Source organism: Gorilla gorilla, chromosome 16 (assembly GCF_029281585.2).
Source record: "Gorilla gorilla gorilla isolate KB3781 chromosome 16, NHGRI_mGorGor1-v2.1_pri, whole genome shotgun sequence".
NCBI classification, from domain to species: Eukaryota; Metazoa; Chordata; class Mammalia; order Primates; family Hominidae; genus Gorilla; species Gorilla gorilla.
The window spans coordinates 58,168,833-58,186,407 of NC_073240.2; the positions used below are offsets into that span (position 1 = coordinate 58,168,833).

The 17,575-nt window shown below is 45.3% G+C and overlaps 1 protein-coding gene and 1 pseudogene across 3 annotated transcripts in view; one reads left to right on the top strand and one right to left on the bottom strand.

The window, feature by feature from the left end:
• Nucleotides 1-17,575, top strand: part of CGNL1 (cingulin like 1) — a 173,147-nt gene that overhangs the window by 24,605 nt on the left and 130,967 nt on the right. The gene's annotated exons all lie outside the window — the stretch shown is intronic.
• On the bottom strand, nt 3,957-4,056 carry LOC115930859 (uncharacterized; annotated as a pseudogene).

The following is a 17,575-nucleotide window of genomic DNA, read 5'->3' on the forward strand; positions in this document are numbered from 1 at the left end:
TCTATGGCTGTGTATATAAATTTTTGTTGGTTGTTTTTAATAGCTTCCTGGTGTTCCTTGGTATAGATATATCGTAATTTAGCCAATCTTCTATTAATGGATATTTGGACTATTATAAATACCTCATATATAAGTATTTGTACTCTCTGAAGTGTTTGTATAATTCTTCTGTTCAGAGTTAATTACTGGAAATAGGATTGGACGGTGTATACATTGAGCCACTGCACCCAGCTGCTTTTTTCTTTTTTAAATGCAGAATTTTAAGCCTCAACTCCAAACCATCCATCAGAATTTCCAAGAATGGGTCTCAGGGATTTGAATTTTTAAAAAGTTCCCAAGTGATTCTGCTGGTGCCCGAGTTCTAGCATGCCTAAGACATTTCCTTACCAGCTCAAGTGTTTCATAAAATATGTTCAATTCAAAGGTGGATGGTTGTGGAAAATTATTCATGACAGCTTCAACCTGATGAAGTGTTTAGTTGTCCTTGAAGAATCATTTCATTTGAGCCTTCATTCTTTTATACCTATCCTTTTTTCTACTACCAATTCTTCTGAACTTAGTAGCACTCCAAATTGGCTCATTCTCAAATTTCCTTATGACGCATTCTGTGGTAAAAACTGCTAATTTTATATCCAGTGCCTGTTTCTCCTCTTCTTCTTCAGTAACCAAAAACTTGATTTTTTTGGAGGGTGTACAATGTGCCATGCCAAAAGACAGTATTTCCCAGCCTCCTCTTCTCCTGTTGATGGGCTAGTGAGTTAAGCTCTAGTAAGTGAAATGTGAAGGCTTGTGGAAAGGTTCTAGGGACTGACTTCTATGGGCAATGTACCCTTTTTCTTTTTCTCTGTCCTTCTACATACTGCTTGGAACATGGACACAATGGCTGAAGTCCAGCAGCCATCTTGGATTGTGAGGTAACGATGAAGATGGAAGCCATGTGATATGGCTTGGATGTTTTGTCCCCTGTAAATCTCATGTTGCATTGTAATCCCCCATGTTAGAGGTGGGGCCTGGTGGGAGGTGTTTGGGTCATGGGAGTAGATCCCTCATGAATGGCTTGGTGCCCTCCCCATGGTGAGTGAGTGAGTTCTTGTTCTATTTCATGTGAGACCTGGTTGCTTAAAAGGGACTGGCACCTCTGTTGCTCCTGCTCTTGCCATGTGGCATGCCTGCTCCATCTTTACCTTCTGCCATGAGTAAAAGCTTCCTGAGGCCTCACTAGAAGCTGAGCAGATGCTGGTGCCATGCTTGCACAGCCTGCAGAACCGTGAGCCAAGTAAACCTCTTTTCTTTATAAATTACACAGCCTCAGGTATTCCTTTACAGCAATGCCAAATGGACTAGCACACCATGCTCTAAGTAAGTAGGGCATAAAGAAAGGAGCCTGGATCCCTAATGACTGCAGAGCCATGATCCCAGCCCTGGACTGCTTGCCTCCACACTTCTGTCTTATTGGTTAAGCCAAAATTATTTTGGGTTTTCCGTTACATGCTGCAGAACCTAACCTAACGAATACCCCTGCTGTCTGTTGGTTTCACAGTGTGTCTCCATCACCATCTTGAAGGTGCAGTGACTTGCATATAGTAGGTGCTTGGTAAGTGTTTGATAAGTTAAGTACCCAATGGCATTGAGGTAAAGAGTTCAAAGGCTTCAGCTGCTCTGACCTCTCCCCTTTTCTGCTTTAGATTAAGTTATTCATGGGGACCTTTTGTTTTTTGCCATCTCACGCCCCAGGAAGGTATTTCCCAGCCCTCAGTGCAGGGCTTTAGGGCTACAGGCTTGAATCATTTTGACAAGACAGCAGGCAGAAGACATTGGAGATTCTAACTGCACATATGTGTAATTCCAAACGAAAATATAAGGGGTGGGCACTTTTCTGAATCTCCTAGAGAAATTGGAGGTGGTGGTTCAAATGATGTCAGAAAAGGCCACCATTGAATCCTTTGCTATCATTTGGAGGCTGTACTTTCCACAATACTTGCCAGGACTTGATGTCAGGGAAGTCTTTCAAGGAGCCTTGATTGCCAGCTATTGACGAAGGGGTCTGTCTGCTCAGTGGCAACCTCCATGGTGGTCTTGGCCAGACCAGCCTGCCCCTGGACTCATGCTGAGCTTTGTCAGCCAGGTTGAAACGCCCCTCTTTGGGGCCCAGGACAACATGCTGGTTTCCCGGAAGCATCTGGGCCAAGACTCTGCTGCTAAGAAAATGATATTGTTTTTGCAAGCATGGGAGTGTGTTTAAAATGCTTCCCCCTTCCCCCCAACAACAGTAAACCTCCATGCAAAGAAACGCGAGGTTAAAAACCATCTCCCAAACCCAGAAAACAGAATGCAAAACCTGGGAGGTGAATTAACTCTTTACTGATGCCAAGGAGTTTATTTCAAAACAGGATTCATCGACTGCAGGGATTTGCAGTCTGCCCTCCTGTGTGCCCACTGAGTGCAATGGGCAGAGGCTGACCCGCAGCCCTTTGTGGGGAAAAGTAAATTCCATGGCAGACCTCAGTGGCTGAAGATTATTTGCTTCTCCTGGAAATAATTAGAAAAATACCTACTCTTTGAAAGGCAACATCTGGCTGGCTAGAGGCGGGCTGGAAAATACTCAATCTAAATAGATGGAGGTGACGTTGTGCAGAAGGAAAGAAACATCCCGAGGGAGTGTCCAGTGGGTTTTAATGGCCGTGTCTAGAGAGGCACTCCTGCTCTGTCCCAGGGCTGGCTTCTTCCCTGGATCTAGGGGTTGCCCCTGCCTTTTAGAAGACAGATGCACAGCCCCAGAGCCTAGTTACCTCCCCTGACCCCCTCCAAGCCTTCCATAGAGGAAAGGGGCCTCCCATAGCACTGGCTGATGCCCAGAGCCAAGAGTTTGCTGCCCAGGGAGTACCTTGAGCTAGTGCTGGGTGTCAGACTTGACTTTCCAACTACTTCCAGTGCAATTCAAGGTGTTGATTTTGACTGCTGGAACTGTCTCTTCCTTCTCAGCCCTTTCTCAAGGCTGCCTGTGTGCTTGTTCTTATTAACCAAGCCCAGAAGCCAGGGACCTGGAAGCCTGGCAGTATTTCCAGGAAAGTAGCTTATTTCTCTCACTTGCTTCTCCCTGCTGAGCTTAGAAGGGCCCAGCTTTGGACCTCTTGAAACATCAGGGCAAATTTTTCCCCCTCTTTCAATTTGCATCTACCTGCTGGTGAAAAAAGCAGAACAGCATCTTCATGGATTTATGAACGCTCAGAGTTTTTAAAATGTTTTATAGCTTGTAAGATATTTTCAAGTGAAGAATGCAGTTCTAATAAATCCAATGAACCTGTCACAGATTTTCTGAAACCAAGTGTCTATGCAAAACTGTGGTGATGACATGTTGAAGGTGCTTATTGAAAAATATGGATCCTTGTAGCGAACATTTTTGCAAAGGGTGCATTTTCACATAAAAATGCTTTCAGTAGTGGCTTCTTTTAGTTATTCTGCAGCTACTTGGCTGTGGGTTCCCAGAGAGCCCTGAGGCAACCTTTATAAAAGGCCTAGGTTTGACTTCTCTTTGGTCACTTCAGCTTTTGAGCACCCTAAGAAGGCTCAGAGAACACCAAATTTCTTCCCAGTAAAGAGATCATGGAATAAATCTTTGGAGGAACTCAAGAGGGGCGCCTGCTTTTGAACAGTCATTAGCCAAACATGGGTAGATTCCTATTAATCATGTCAAGAGGGTACTCGGGAATCAAGTTCATGTGGAATTGGGAGATTAAAAGGGTTAGGAGTCCTTGGAGCCGTAAGACCGCTGAAGTTCCAACTATGCTACTTGCTTTCTGTGTAATCTTGGGTAAGAAATCACTTGACCTTTCTGAGCCTTGATTTCCTTACCTGTAAAATGGGAATGCTAATCATTGTACTGCCCACCATACTGTCTTTTTATGTGAATCAACAAAGCCACATTTGTATTGGTGCTGTCTTTCCTTTCTTTTTTTTGAAATATGAGATGCTTCATGAATTTGCATATCATCTTTGTGCAAGGGACATGCTAATCTCTATTGTTTTAATTTTAGTATATGTGCTGCTGAAGTGAGCCTGTATTGGCACTTTCTAAAGTGTAAGGTGCTGTGTCCACATTAGGCATTAAGATGATGGCTGCCTTTTTCACTTCACCCACCCCATTGCCTCCATTGTCAATGATGACGTTAACATATCATTGTTTCCCTACTCTTGAGCGGGGCTGCTTTCTGTATCCCACTCTGACTCGGGTGTCTGATTTCTCCCATCACTCTGGCATTGACTCTGGGCTACCCTTAGGTGCTGCTCCCGATTTGGGAGCTGTGTGTCACCTTTGCTTTTCCTGCCTTCAGGTAAGATTTTCTCTTTCCAAATCTTTGTGCTGTGATACTGTCTAGGTTCCTGAATTTCTGTGACATCCTTTGATCTGTCATTTGCCATCTCCAGCTGTTTCCTACCTTTCAAGGGTGTGTGGTAAGCTTGGTGAGTGGGGAGCAGAGTGGAGCTGGGGATCCTGAGAAGGCAGTTCATTCACAGGGCTCTTTCTGTGCCTTCTTATGTCCTCCTCCCTCAGCCCAGACTCTGAGCCTTTCCCCAGGGCTCTAAGAAGACAGAAAAACTCGCAGAAGGTGTGGACCTTTTCTTTCTTTTCCTTTCTTTTCTTTCTCTTTCTTTCTTTCTTTCTTTCTTTCTTTCTTTCTTTCTTTCTTTCTTTCTTTCTTTTTCTTTCTTTTCTTTTTCTTCCTGTCTGTCTGTCTGTCTCTCTCTGTTTCTTTTTTTCCTAGTGGGGCTACAACTTATGCTTAATACAAATAAATGCTTTTTATTCATTTAATACAGATATTTACCAAGTACCCCCTGTGGGTCAGGCCCTACTCTCACCCTAAGGATACAGCAGGAAGCAAAGCAGAGGTGGAGAAGATCCCACTAAACACACAGGCGAGGCGCATCAGTGGGTGATGAGCGCTAAGAGGAAGTATGGCCAGATGAGGTAGAGGGTGAGGATGGGGCGGAGAGAATCCTACTTGTTGGCAAAGCCTTTTCTACCAGGTGGTCCAGGAAGATTTATCTGATAAGCAGCAGGAGGGTGAGACCTGAAGGAGCCTCCAGATCACGGCTGCCTGGGGGAAGGGCACTGTGAAGAGGGGACAGGGACGCTGAAGGCCCTAAGGCATGAAGCATAAGAGCAGGAGGCTGCTGGGTGTGTTCTGGGAACAGCAAGGAGGCCACAGTAGCTAGAGGGAGGGAGTGAGGGTGGGGGTTCTAAGAGAAGGAGGGCAGAGCACGCTGAACTTTGCAGGCTGGCATAAGGGTTTTCATCTGATGGGAGTTAGAAGCCAGTTAAGGGTTCTGAGAAGGGTGGAGGCGAGTGGCTCAGCTAGGAGCTTAGTGAAGTAGCCTAGAACTTTCTGTGGAATTTGTTCTGCCATCATGCGAAGTGGCAGTGGCATGGTAACATGGGTAAGTGGTAGTGACTAGATCCTGAGATGGGAACTGAAAGCCTGGAGTGAATGTCTCAGGAAACCAGACGCCCGTCTGGCCCAGAGGGTCCTTATTTCAAAACTGTTTTTAAAAATGGCACACACGTGAGATCATGGTAATCAAACTTACATAAGTACTGTGCAAATCCAGAAAATTTTTAGTGAGTGTACTGAATTATTTGCCAATGATCAATAGTGCTGGGCTCTGAATGCAATCTGAAATAAAAATTTTTTTCCTGAATGTATTTATCAAAATACTGAGTGCTTACCAAATACTGGTGCTTACTGTACTAGTTGACCCGTACAATCAGTTTAAGTAAGCTAACTTAAATTTATGACTTTTGACTTATTCCTGATCTATTCACAGGCAGCTTGGAATGTTGGGCCATCTGTCCTTTTGACATGAATTTTCCCTCTGATGGGGGTAGAGCTGGTAACTGTTGGATCATCTGATTATTGCAGACAGAAGTCCTGCCACTTGCCCCTGCTGTTAGGAGGTGGGCTTCCTGAATGGCTTTCTGTATACATGAAGAATTTCAAGACCTTCCGTTAAGGTGGTCAGAGCTAAGTTTTAGCGTTTACAAGAGGTCTCTTGGCTGACTTGCTATAACTTACAGCAACCTGATGTTTGGACACCTTTTCCTTTCTTTGTTTTTAGGAAATATGATGAGAAAAAAGCTCCTCATCTGTTTTATTTTGTGAATTACTTCTATTCTTACCACTCAAAAAAATGTTTAAATAAGTAATTGTGAAAAAATAGGGGGTTTTGCCAGGCACAGTGGCTCATGCCTGTAATTCCAGTACTTTGGAAGGATTCCAGCACTTTTTAGAGGGAAGGACTGCTTGAGACTGGGAGTTTGAGACCAGTCTGGGCAACATAGTGACACCCTGTCTCAACAAAAAAAATTTAAAAATAACCAGGTGTGGTGTGCATGCTTGTGGTCCCAGCTACTTGAGAGGCTGAGGCAGGAGGGTCACTTGACCTTGGGAAATTGAGGCTACAGTGAACTGTGATTGTGCCACCACACTACTTTGGCCTGGGCGACAGAGTGAGACCCTGTCTCAGAAAAAAGGCAGGGTGGTGGGGCTTGACAATTTGTTTAATATCTGAAAGTATTAGAAAAAATTATTCTCAATTTTTTTTTTTTTTTTTGAGGCAGAGTTTCACTCTTTTTGCCTAGGCTGGAGTACAATGGCACGATCTCGGCTCGCTGCAACCTCCGTCTCCTGGGTTCAAGTGATTCTCCTGCCCCCGCCTCCTGAGTAGCTGGGATTACAGGTGCCCACCACCACGCCTGGCTAATTTTTATATTTTTATTAGAGATGGGGTTTCACCATGTTGGACAGGCTGGTCTTGAACTCCTGACCTCACGTGATCCACCTGTCTCAGCCTCCCAAAGTGCTGGCATTACAGGTGTGAGCCACCGTTCCCGGCAGAAAAAAGTTATTCTCTTTGGTATTTTCAAAATATGTGGCGGTGAGAGGGTGCAGTAAGTTAGGAGTTAAGTGACCTGACTAAATATCTGTGTTCTGCTGGAATCTTGCAGAAAGTGGGATGCTCAGGAAGAAAACAGTCTATCCCACGAAGCCATTTCCCACAAGCAGCTGAAGGCAGGGCACACAGTTATGTTTATTTTGGTAAAGGGAAAACAGAGTTAAGTTTCTCAGGGGCCCCAAACCTCAAGGATGATGAACACACACATTCATACACAGAAGTCACTTCCGTTGATAGACATCCTTATCTTGAACGCCTCACTCAGAGACAAATCTTTCCACAAATGTGCACTGCCCAGGTGAGCCTTTTGGAATCGGAGAATCAGTTATTCAAGAATGTGACTTTTAAGCCCCAAAGCAAAGTTTGGACAGTTTTCCCAGAGCCAAACCTCTGGATATTAGTCCACTTTTCTGGGATAACATAATTTAATTTAATTTTAGTTTAGTTTTTTAGAGATGAGGTCTCCCTTTGTTGCCCAGGCTGGTCTTAAACTCCTGGCCTCAAGCAGTCCTCCCACCTTGGCCTCCTGAGTAGCTGGGACTACAGGCACACACACTGCACCCAGCTCATTAGTGTCCTTTTCTATCAATGAGCATAGGGGTTCATAGACGCCCTTTTTATAAAGAGATACGTTCTTGAAATTGCCTTTAGGCCAGACACAGTGGCTCATGCGTGTAATCCCAGCACTTTGGGAGGCCGAGGCAGCGGGATGGATCACTTGAGGTCAGGAGTTTGAGACCAGCCTGGCTAACATGGCGAAACCTCATCTCTACTAAAAATACAAAAAAATTAGCCAGGCGTGGTGGTGTGCACCTGTAATCCAGCTCCTCAGAAGGCTGAGGCAGGAGAATCGCTTGAACTCAGGAGGTGGAGGTTGCAGTGAGCCGAGATGGCACCACTGCACTCCAGCCTGGGTGACACAGTGAGACTCTGTCTCACACACACACACACACACACACACACACATTGCCTTTTGACTTCCTACCCTCAGGCATGTGTGCATTAATTGAGGACATTAAGAACTAACCACGTGCACACGTGTGTGTGCTGAGGGAACAAAAGGTCTGAAATCTGGTCCAGGGGAGAGTTGGCAAGGTTAGGCCTGGGGAAAGCGGGCTGGCAAGCTCAGGAAGCAGAGGGGCGCCATGCATTTGGAGACGTGTGAGTAGGTGCAGAGCCTGCGCAGGGGAGGCACATGGGCTGGAGATGTCTGGGGCCTGGTCTTGAATTCCATGCTGAGGAGATTGTGTTTTTATGCTGAAAGCAAAAGAAGAAACAAATCACTGAGTAATTTTTAGGCTGAAGTACAAATTTGAAAAGATCACGGTGGCCATGGGGAGAACAGGTTGGAGGAAAACAAGCCTGAAGACTGAGGATCAACTTAGAAGGCCACAGCTGTAATCCAATAGAGAGATGCATATAGCTCTAATTAGGGCCATGGTGTGGGGATGGAGAAGTATGGCTGAGAGGTTTCAGGAGGCAGGGTCAACAGGAAGAAATCACTAACTGATGTTGTGTGAAAGGGGGAGGGAGAAGGTAGGATGCTTGCAGGTCCCGAGAGGGCGTGGAGTTGACTGATGCCATGTTCCATGTAAGTCAGGAGCTGTTAGGAAGAGTCAAGTCGGGCTGGGACTGATATAACTTTTAGACATTTAGAAGCTGCTAAAACAAGAATAGAAGTTCTAAGTTGAGTCTAACCAGGGAGTTGTTCTTACAAGAAAAAAATAGAGAAATAAGTCCAATAAAACCACTGCTTGGTTTGAAAAATCAAGTGGGAAGGGAATGATGAGCAGGAATTTCTCTGCAGAGCATCTTCATCTGATGCCTCGTGTGAGGATCTCGCCCTTTCCGGGCCTGAGAGATGACAACGATCCTTCTGTTCTGGAAGATTAAAGGCACAAGCCGTTAGCCCAGAAGGTACTTCAGCTGAGATGGTTTGGGGTTCTGACCAGTGAGAACTCGCCACTTCAAGGAAGTGGAATCCTGTCTTAGTTCAGGGGATCATTTGCAGTGTGAGGACCAGGCTCGAGGTAGCCTGGCCTTGGAAAGGAGGCAAGAGAGGACTGTGGAGTGAGACAGACTCCGTCAGGATCCCAGGTCTGTCAGTTGTCAGCTTCACAATCAAATTACTTGAAGTCATTGTCCTTCAGTTTTCTCATTTTACATGTCGTTAAGTAGATTAAATGTGAACCTAGGCAAAGTGCACAAAACAGTACCTGACTCATGATAGTTCCTCAGTAAACCCTAGTTCCTTAGTTGATATGGAGGATGGTTTATACCACCATTGGGCTGTATTTCCTACCCTTGGCCTTTTGACCTAAATGAGGCTTGATCCCTGGGGCTGACTGCCATCATCTCTCCCCTCTTCTACTCCATGTCGCTGGCTATGTCAGCAGATGGGAGAGTGTTCTGGAAGCCTTCCCATCACCACCTCTCTCTTTCTAGGCAGGCATTTTGGCTGTGTCTGTGTGGTCCCAACATGTGTATGTGTGTGTAGCAGGGAGGGAGGAGTGAGTATGAAGAGGTCCAATAACAACAATTGAGAAAGAAAAAATAAATTATTTCCACAATATCTGAGGCTATGTTATCTGCTAAACTAGTTTTTCAAAATGCTAAACTTCTGCCTCTTAATTTTCTCACGCTTATGGGGAGTGCCCTTCAAATCTTGTATTAGTCAGGATGTAATTGTATCGCTTTAGCTTATTTTCTCTCTTGCCAAAAAAATAAAATGCAATCCTTAATAAGAGACTGAAGTTTGTGACATTTGTGTCTTGTCAGATTCAGTGTGGAAAAATCAGATTTGCTTGAAAACAAGATGATAAATATGTGGTGTTGGTGTTTTCATACAAGAATCTAAAGATAACCTGTAACAGCTTAGAGAACATAATTGTTACTGTACCACAAAGACCAAGTTTTTTAAAAAATAACTTTTGAAGGTCTTACTAAAATTTATCACATTTATACCATGTTGGATGGTGATATTGGCCATGTTTTCTTAATATCAAAATATGACTAAAGAGTGTCATATGTTGGACTCCATCCACAGACACAGAGACTTTCCTGACATGAGCCGGTCTCTGAGTCTTCCTTTTTAGAATACGAGCTTATTTTCTCCAGAATCATCACAGCTGTCTAGAGCCTTCCTGTTCCTCCTTTCTTGGAGTCACTGCTGGCTTGATATTTGTTCACTTGGACGTTCTCTTGTATACCAACTGTGATCTCTCTGGGGAGTCAAAACCAGATCTGTTTTCCTTGTCCTCAGGGAACTTGCAGTTTAGCTGTTCTGATATTTGTGCCATGCACTGTCCAGATCCCACTAGTTTTCTTTTTTTCTTTTCCTGTTTTTTTTTTTTTTTTTTTTTTTTTTTTTTTTTTTTTGAGACAGAGCCTTGCTCTGTCAGCCAGGCTGGAGTGCAATGGCACAATCTCAGCTCACTGCAACCTCCACCTACCAGGTTCAAGCAATTCTCATGCTTCAGCCTCCCAAGTATCTGGGATTACAGGTGCCTGCCACCATGCCAGGCTAATTTTTTGTATTTTTGGTAGAGATGAGGTTTCACCATTTTGGCCAGGCTAGTCTCGAACTCTTGACCTCAGGTGATCCACCCACCTCAGCCTCCCAAAGTGCTGGGATTACAGCATGAGCCACCGCACCTGGCCCAGATCTCACTAGTTTTTTTTTACCCCCCCCAATTCTCTTTTGACGTGGATAATTCCACTGGCCTTTGGCTCAGCTGCTGTATAGAGCTTCTTAATATCTTAAAAAACCTCACTGAGAGCCTTGGTGCTGTCTTCCACCCCTTTCCTAGTCCTGGAAGATTACTTAGTTTAAACAAGAGCATCAAATGCTTCTTGGAAAATTCCATCAGCGCTCATATTTTCTGTGTTTGCTGTCGATTATCTAGCATTCAAAGCCCCGCTAACGTTCAGAGCTTCTTCTTGTGTGACATTCCCAGGTTTCCTTTTGGGACAGGTTTGGATTGACTTCCTTCCTCTGCCAAGAGCGCAACCAGCTGATGACAGTTTGGAGAGTTTGTGTTGGCATCAGAAGGGTGCTGGTGATGTGCCTGAAAGTCACTCCTGAGATTCTCGTTTATTTCTGTCCCAGGCTGGAGTTTCACAGGCAGTGGATGTTAGTGGGTGGCCCGAACCACCCTCATCCTAGCTGTAGACAGAGGCAGCTTGACTCAGCAGGGAGCCTTTTATCCTCAAGACCTTTTCTGTACAGATAAAACGCTCGGACAAGATCTGGAGAAAACCCTTTGTTCTTTGGTGGCTCTGCATCCTCTTTTCTCTTAAATACTGTTCCTCACTCTGCTCTCCTCTGGCCTCTTTGGTGTGATTATCTTGATGTTCTCTGTATCTGTTAAGGGATGATTGTTGTCTGAGTAAATATGAGATGGCATCTTTGATTATCACATTTCCCAGGAACCTGGCTGATGCGGGACTCCTTTCGCAAACCTGCTTGTGAATGGATAGCCAGGCCCTGTTTGCCTTCCTCCAACTCATGGGGAACTCATTGTCTCCTGAAACAGCCTAGTTTATCTTGACGCATCTCTGTGAGAAAGCTCATTTCCCCCTTTCGATTGAAGTGGAGTTTGTGTCCCTGGCACATCTACTCTTTATTGGTTGTTCTAACCTTTGGAGCCACACAGACCAGTTTAATCTTCTTTTCACATGACAACCATCCTGGTATTCATATGTGATGAGAGTTGATCATGCTTCCAGCTCTACTCCCCTCCTTCTGTGCCCAGTGCCATCTCTTAGTATCTCAGTTTCTTTTTTTTCTTTTTGAGACGAAATCTCACTGTCACCCAGGCTGGAGTACAGTGGTGCAATCTCGGCTCACTGCAACTTCTGCCTCCTGAGTTCAAGGGATTTCTCCTGCCTCAGCCTCCTGAGTAGCTGGGATGACAGGTGCGTGCCATCATGCCCGACTAATTTTTGTAGTTTTAGTAGAGATGGGGTTTCACCATGTTGGCCAGGCTGGTCTTGAACTCCTGACCCCGTGATTCACTCACCTTGGCCTCCCAAAGTGCTGGGATTAGGGCGTGAGCCACCACACCCGGCCTTCTTCTCCTTCTTTCTTTCTTTCTTTCTTTCTTTCTTTCTTTCTTTCTTTCTTTCTTTCTTTCTTTCTCTCTTTCTCTCTTTCTCTCTTTCTCTCTTTCTCTCTTCCTCTCTTCCTCCCTCCCTCCCTCCCTCCTTCCCTCCCTCCATTCCTCCTTCCCTCCTTCCCTCCTTCCTTCCTTCCTTCCTTTTGAGACAGGGTCTTGCTCTGTGGCCTAGGCTGGAGTGCGGTGGCATGGTCAATCATGGCTCACTGCAGCCACAACCTCCTAGGCTCAAGCCATCCTCCCAGCTCAGCCTCCTGAGTAGCTGAGACGACAAGGTGCGCACCGCCATGCCTGGCTAATTTTTGTGAAGATGGGGGTTTTGCCCAGGGGTTGTCCCTAGGGGTTGCCCAGGCTAGTCTGGAACTTCTGGGCTCAGGCCATCCATCCCCCTCAGCCTCCCAAAGTGTTGGGATTATAGGCATGAGCCACCATGCCTGGCCAGCATCTCAGTATGGAAACCACTCTTTCCTGGCCACTCTTTTTTCTCTTTTCTTTTAAAAAATTAATCAACAGACATTTTATTTAGAAGATAAGCATAGCTAACTAGATTTCTTCCCATACCCTCATTCAGTGATAAAAAGTAGATCAAATGCTTTTTGGATCCCTTTTGACCTTTTTGACAACAATGTTGCTGGGTAGATTTTTGTGGGAGTTCTCTACCATCGGGCACGCTTGGCTGCCACAGGGCGACTGCTTGGCCTTTTCATCCCCCAGTGTCGGCATCAGTTTTACAGGGAACTTTCTGTGGCTGTTTCAAGGAGATGCCTCCAGAGCCCCATTTGCAGTCATATGAGCTGTGTTGTAGTACCTGGGGCTGTGGATCTCATGAAGTTATTTGTAATATTCTAACAGAAATGAAAAGTCTTAAAGCCTCAACTGACTTGAAGGCACTATGTGAAGAGAAGGTTTACTAAAGTGATCTGGATGTAATAAAATCTGGCTGCTGTTTTTTGTAAACCAGACTCTTGGTGATCGGCCTCAAGCAGAGGGGGCTGCCTACATCAGCTGGGCATGGAGCTGACAGCAGCATCAGCAGGTTCCCTTTGCTAAGGGGGCTGCTGGGCTGGTGGCCCCTTCATCCTTTGGGCTCCCTGCATGTTCCTCAGAGGCTCCAAAGAAGGCAGATGGGGCTGGCCGTCCATCACAGGCAGATTTGAACAGGGAATCTAATGTCAGCCCCACAATAAGAGCAGGTTTCTTCCAAATCTGAGAGTCGAGGATCCCATCTTGTATTTACTCAGTAACAGTCGTCCCTTTATGTATACACAGAAAACCAAGATAATCGCACCAAAGATAAGCATAGTGGTGAGTGCAGTGAGGAACAGTACTTGTGTGAAGAGACAGACTTTTGAGATAGCTGTGTGGCGTTGTTCTGGGCTCAAGGGGAGTCTGCAGTGTGGTTAACTGCCCTGCCCTGTTGAAACTAGATATATCATTTCCAGAGGTCACCGTGGTGTTTGCCAATTATCTCACAGTGAATTTGTCACCTGTGTTCCTCACACTTTTTTAAAACCAAAACAACAACAACAACAACAACAACAACAAACCGAGAAAAACAACCCACCAAAACCAAGATTTGCTTTCACGTCTCATCCACCCTACAATCAAATGATTGGTTTCTTAGGCTGAGGTTAGGGTTAGGGGCTTCAAATTCTCCTTATTAAACCTCATTTTTGTTGGACTTGATCCATGATTCCAGCCTGCTGATCTGTTTGGCTGCTGAACTCTCATATATTGCATTGTCTATGTTTCCGAAGTTCTAGTGGTTAAGGACACAGGCTTTGGGGGTGAGACAGAATGGGCATAAATCCCATTCCACCACTTAGTGGGTTGTGTGGTTTTGGGTAAAGGGACAATGAAGAATCTTCTGGGGCATTTCACGGAACAGATGAATGGTGTCTTATGGAACCCATGGCAGGAGGCAGCAGCCTTGGGAAGGTAGAACTGGGACAACTGAAATCAAATACATCTCCTTATCTCATCTCAGCTTCCGTCTGAACATTTAAGTCCTTTTTCTTTTCTTCCTGGACGCTGACTCTTCCATCTACATGATAGGCATAACAGTGTCTCTCCAAAGATGCCCAATTCCTAATCCTGGAATCTGTGACTATGCCATCTTGCACAGCAAAAAGGATATGCTTAATTTAACGACCTTGAGCTGGGGAGATTATCCTGGATTATTTAGGATAATCACAAGAGTCCTTATATGGGAGAGAGGGAGGCAGGAAAGTTGGAATCCAAGAAGGAGATGTGACAATGGAAGCAAAGCCAGAGAAGATGCTATGCTGCTGGCGTTGAAGATGGAGGAAGGGACCAAGAGCTGAGAAATGCAGGTGGCCTCTAGAAGCAGGAAGAGGCAAGGAGACAGAGTCTCCCTAAAATGAGGAATGCAGCCCTGTTGCCCCTTGATTATTTGAATCATTTTAAGCCACTAAATTGCAAAAAGATTCCTTCCCTTGAAAGTCTTCCAGATTCTACCCACCCTCTTGCAGTAATGAGCTCCCCACCTATCTCTGAGCCCCATTTGGAGGCAGGGTTGTTCCTGCTTTCACATGTCCTCCATCACTCTTGTCTCCCTCAGTGCCTGGCACGGGCCCAACGTAGAGCATGTTCTTGGTAAATGTCTGTGGAACCAAAGCCCCCAAGGGAAAGCTGATGATGCCTTTCAGAAATCCAGCTGCATGATTACAGTTCTTCGGGCTCCTTCTGTAGTAGCTCTGCCAGAAAAGGGAACAAGGTTAGTTTCTCCTGATTTTTTCCCAGCGAACCTCCAGTGGCATTAGAGATGGCGGCTGCTTCCCTGAGTGTCCCTTTGCCGGCCGTGGGATCCCTGCTCTGGGGCCTCTGTGTTGTGAGTGCACCTCCTCTCTGAGACTGAACTGCTGTCTCTGTAGTCCTCAAATATCAGAGGTTGGATTGAGAAAACCCACAGAAATACAGTTTTGAGGCCTTCTAGTTCTTGAGTGTACTACAATTGAAAAGGTACTTCCACATTGCTGATCCCTTTTAGTCCCTGTGGTAGCCCCTTGAAGCAGCCACCCTCTTTTTGATTTGCTCAGTGTTTTTTTTTTTTTTTAATTGTAAGGATGAGTGTAACAACTTCTAGCCTCTTTACATGTAGGGTTGGAAACCGACCATTCCTTTTTTGTTCAGAGTTGCAGGTTGGTAACTTGCCCAAAGTCTCACTGCTTATTTAGGCAGAAGAGGTTTCTGTTCCCAGTGCTGTTGGAACGTCAGCTCACCACCTCTTCAAAGTCGTCAGGAACATTCTCATTTTCCACTAAGATCCCTGGCTAGACCTTTGCAACCTGCTCTTCCTTCTACTTAAGCCAGCATCCTCTCCTGACCCCTCTATCCCTGCTGTTAAGATAGCCTTCTTGGTGTCAGGGCCTACAGCTGCCTGCAGCCATCTTGCTTCTGTTTTGAATTTATGTTGCTCCAGGAAGGCCTCCAGATTGGCACGCTGCTCTCAGAAGGCACTTGGTGTCACAGTATCCTAGGAACTTGTCTCTACTGCTGGGGTGCACACACAGATGCTTTAGTCAGTGCTGGAGTGTTGGTTACCTGGAAACCACATCCTCAGCCTTCTTTCTCTTCATAATCCTCTGCAGGTGGTCCCCAACCTACAAACCAGATGAGTTCTAAAAGCTTATTTTGCAGTTAGTTGATTGTTTGGAGTTAGGCTGCATCTTCCCGAGGATTCAGTGTCATGAAAGGTGGTTAGGTTCTAGGCCCCCAACCAACATCTATTCCAGAGTTCAGCTACAATAGTAGCTGTTATATAGCTGAACTCTGGAGTCATGAAGAGAATGGTCTTTGGACTCAGACAGGCCTTGATGACTTCTGATTCTGCTCTATCTGGGTGACCTTGGGCAAGTGATTTAACCACTGAGCCTCAGTTGCTTCACCTGCAAAATGGTGTTAATTAATACTTACCTGGCGGGGTTGCTGAATAGTGAATATAAGGTGTTTAACATAGTACTTAGCACTTGGTAAATGCTCAGTATTATTTATTACTGCACTATTATGTATCTAGTTTGTTTAATAGCACTAAATCCCTAATTGTTTATACTGCCCTTTCTTCCTTTCCTTTCCTTTTCTTTCTTTCTTTCTTTCTTTCTTTCTTTCTTTCTTTCTTTCTTTCCTTCCTTCCTTCCTTCCTTCCTTCCTTCCTTCCTTCCTTCCTTCCTTCCTTCCTTCCTTCCTTCCTTCCTTCCTTCCTTCCTTCCTTCCTTCCTTCTTTCTTTCTTTCTTTCTTTCTTGTCTTACCCAGGCTGGAGTGCAGTGGTGGGATCTTAGCTCACTGCAGCCTCCATCTACTGGGTTCAAGCAATTCTCATGCCTCAGCCTTCCGAGTAGCTGGGATTACAGGCGTGTGCCACCACACCCAGCTAATTTTTGTATTTTTAGTAGAGATGGGGTTTTGCCATGTTAGGCCAGGCTGGTCTTGAACTCCTGGCCTCAGGTGATCCACCTGCCTTGGCCTCCTAAAATGCTGGGATTATAGGCATGAGCCACTGCACCCAGCCTATTCTGCCATTTCTGTGGGTAAACTGACTCCAAGGTCAAATGCTACATTAGTCACTGAGAATTGAAATAGTGCTTTTTTTTTTTTTTTTCCTTCTGGGGATTTCAGATTGCTGGGGAAAAGGAGTCTATCTCGTTCATTTATTCGTTCAATTCATAAGCAATTGCATTATGCCAGATATACTGGGGGAAAAAGGTGAGCAAAAGCCAATATAGCCCCTGTTCTCATGGATCTTACAGATGGATGATGGAGACATATTAATTAAAACAAAAATCATCTAAATGTGAAAATACAGCTGCTGTGAAGGAGAGGTGATGGGAAAGGGTCTAGGGAGGTGTTTCCTGGGTATTTGATGGGTCTCTGGATTGGTTCATTGTCATTGGGTGGCAGACACTGTCTTCAGCTAAGTGGCTCAGAGCTTTGACAGCATTGACTTTGCATACGAACAGGGGCGGAGGTGGCTTGAGCCTTTGGGGGTTGGTAGTAGAAGCAGCAGTCCAAGTTGTCTGAGATGTTGGGGACACCATCAGGGACACCTAAGTGGCGGGTTAAGGGGGAAGCATTTACAAGAGAGGAGTAGCTGGGAAGAGGCATTGCTAGGGAGGAGAGGAGGCTTCTTGTCTGTGGATCAGGGATGCTGGGTTCTCAGGTGGTGCTTATTAAGGAATGTTTTAACTTGGCTACCCCTTGTTTTCAGCCAAAATAACACCCCAGTCCGTATTTCCTGCCACTGTGGCTTCCTATGGCTAAACAATGGTAATGAATATCTTGTTCCATATAATTGCCTCCATCTCATGTCTCATTTTTTGGTACTCATTTCTTGCTCTCAATCCCTTTCTGTTTCTCTTTTTTTCTCTCCTATTCGGTTTCTCCCGTTCTGCTCTGTGACTAAATCAGCTCTGTTTTTCATCCAATTATCATGTCTGTCTTGGAGAAGCATGTTTCCTGGGGAAGGTCGGTCTACCATGGTTGCCCA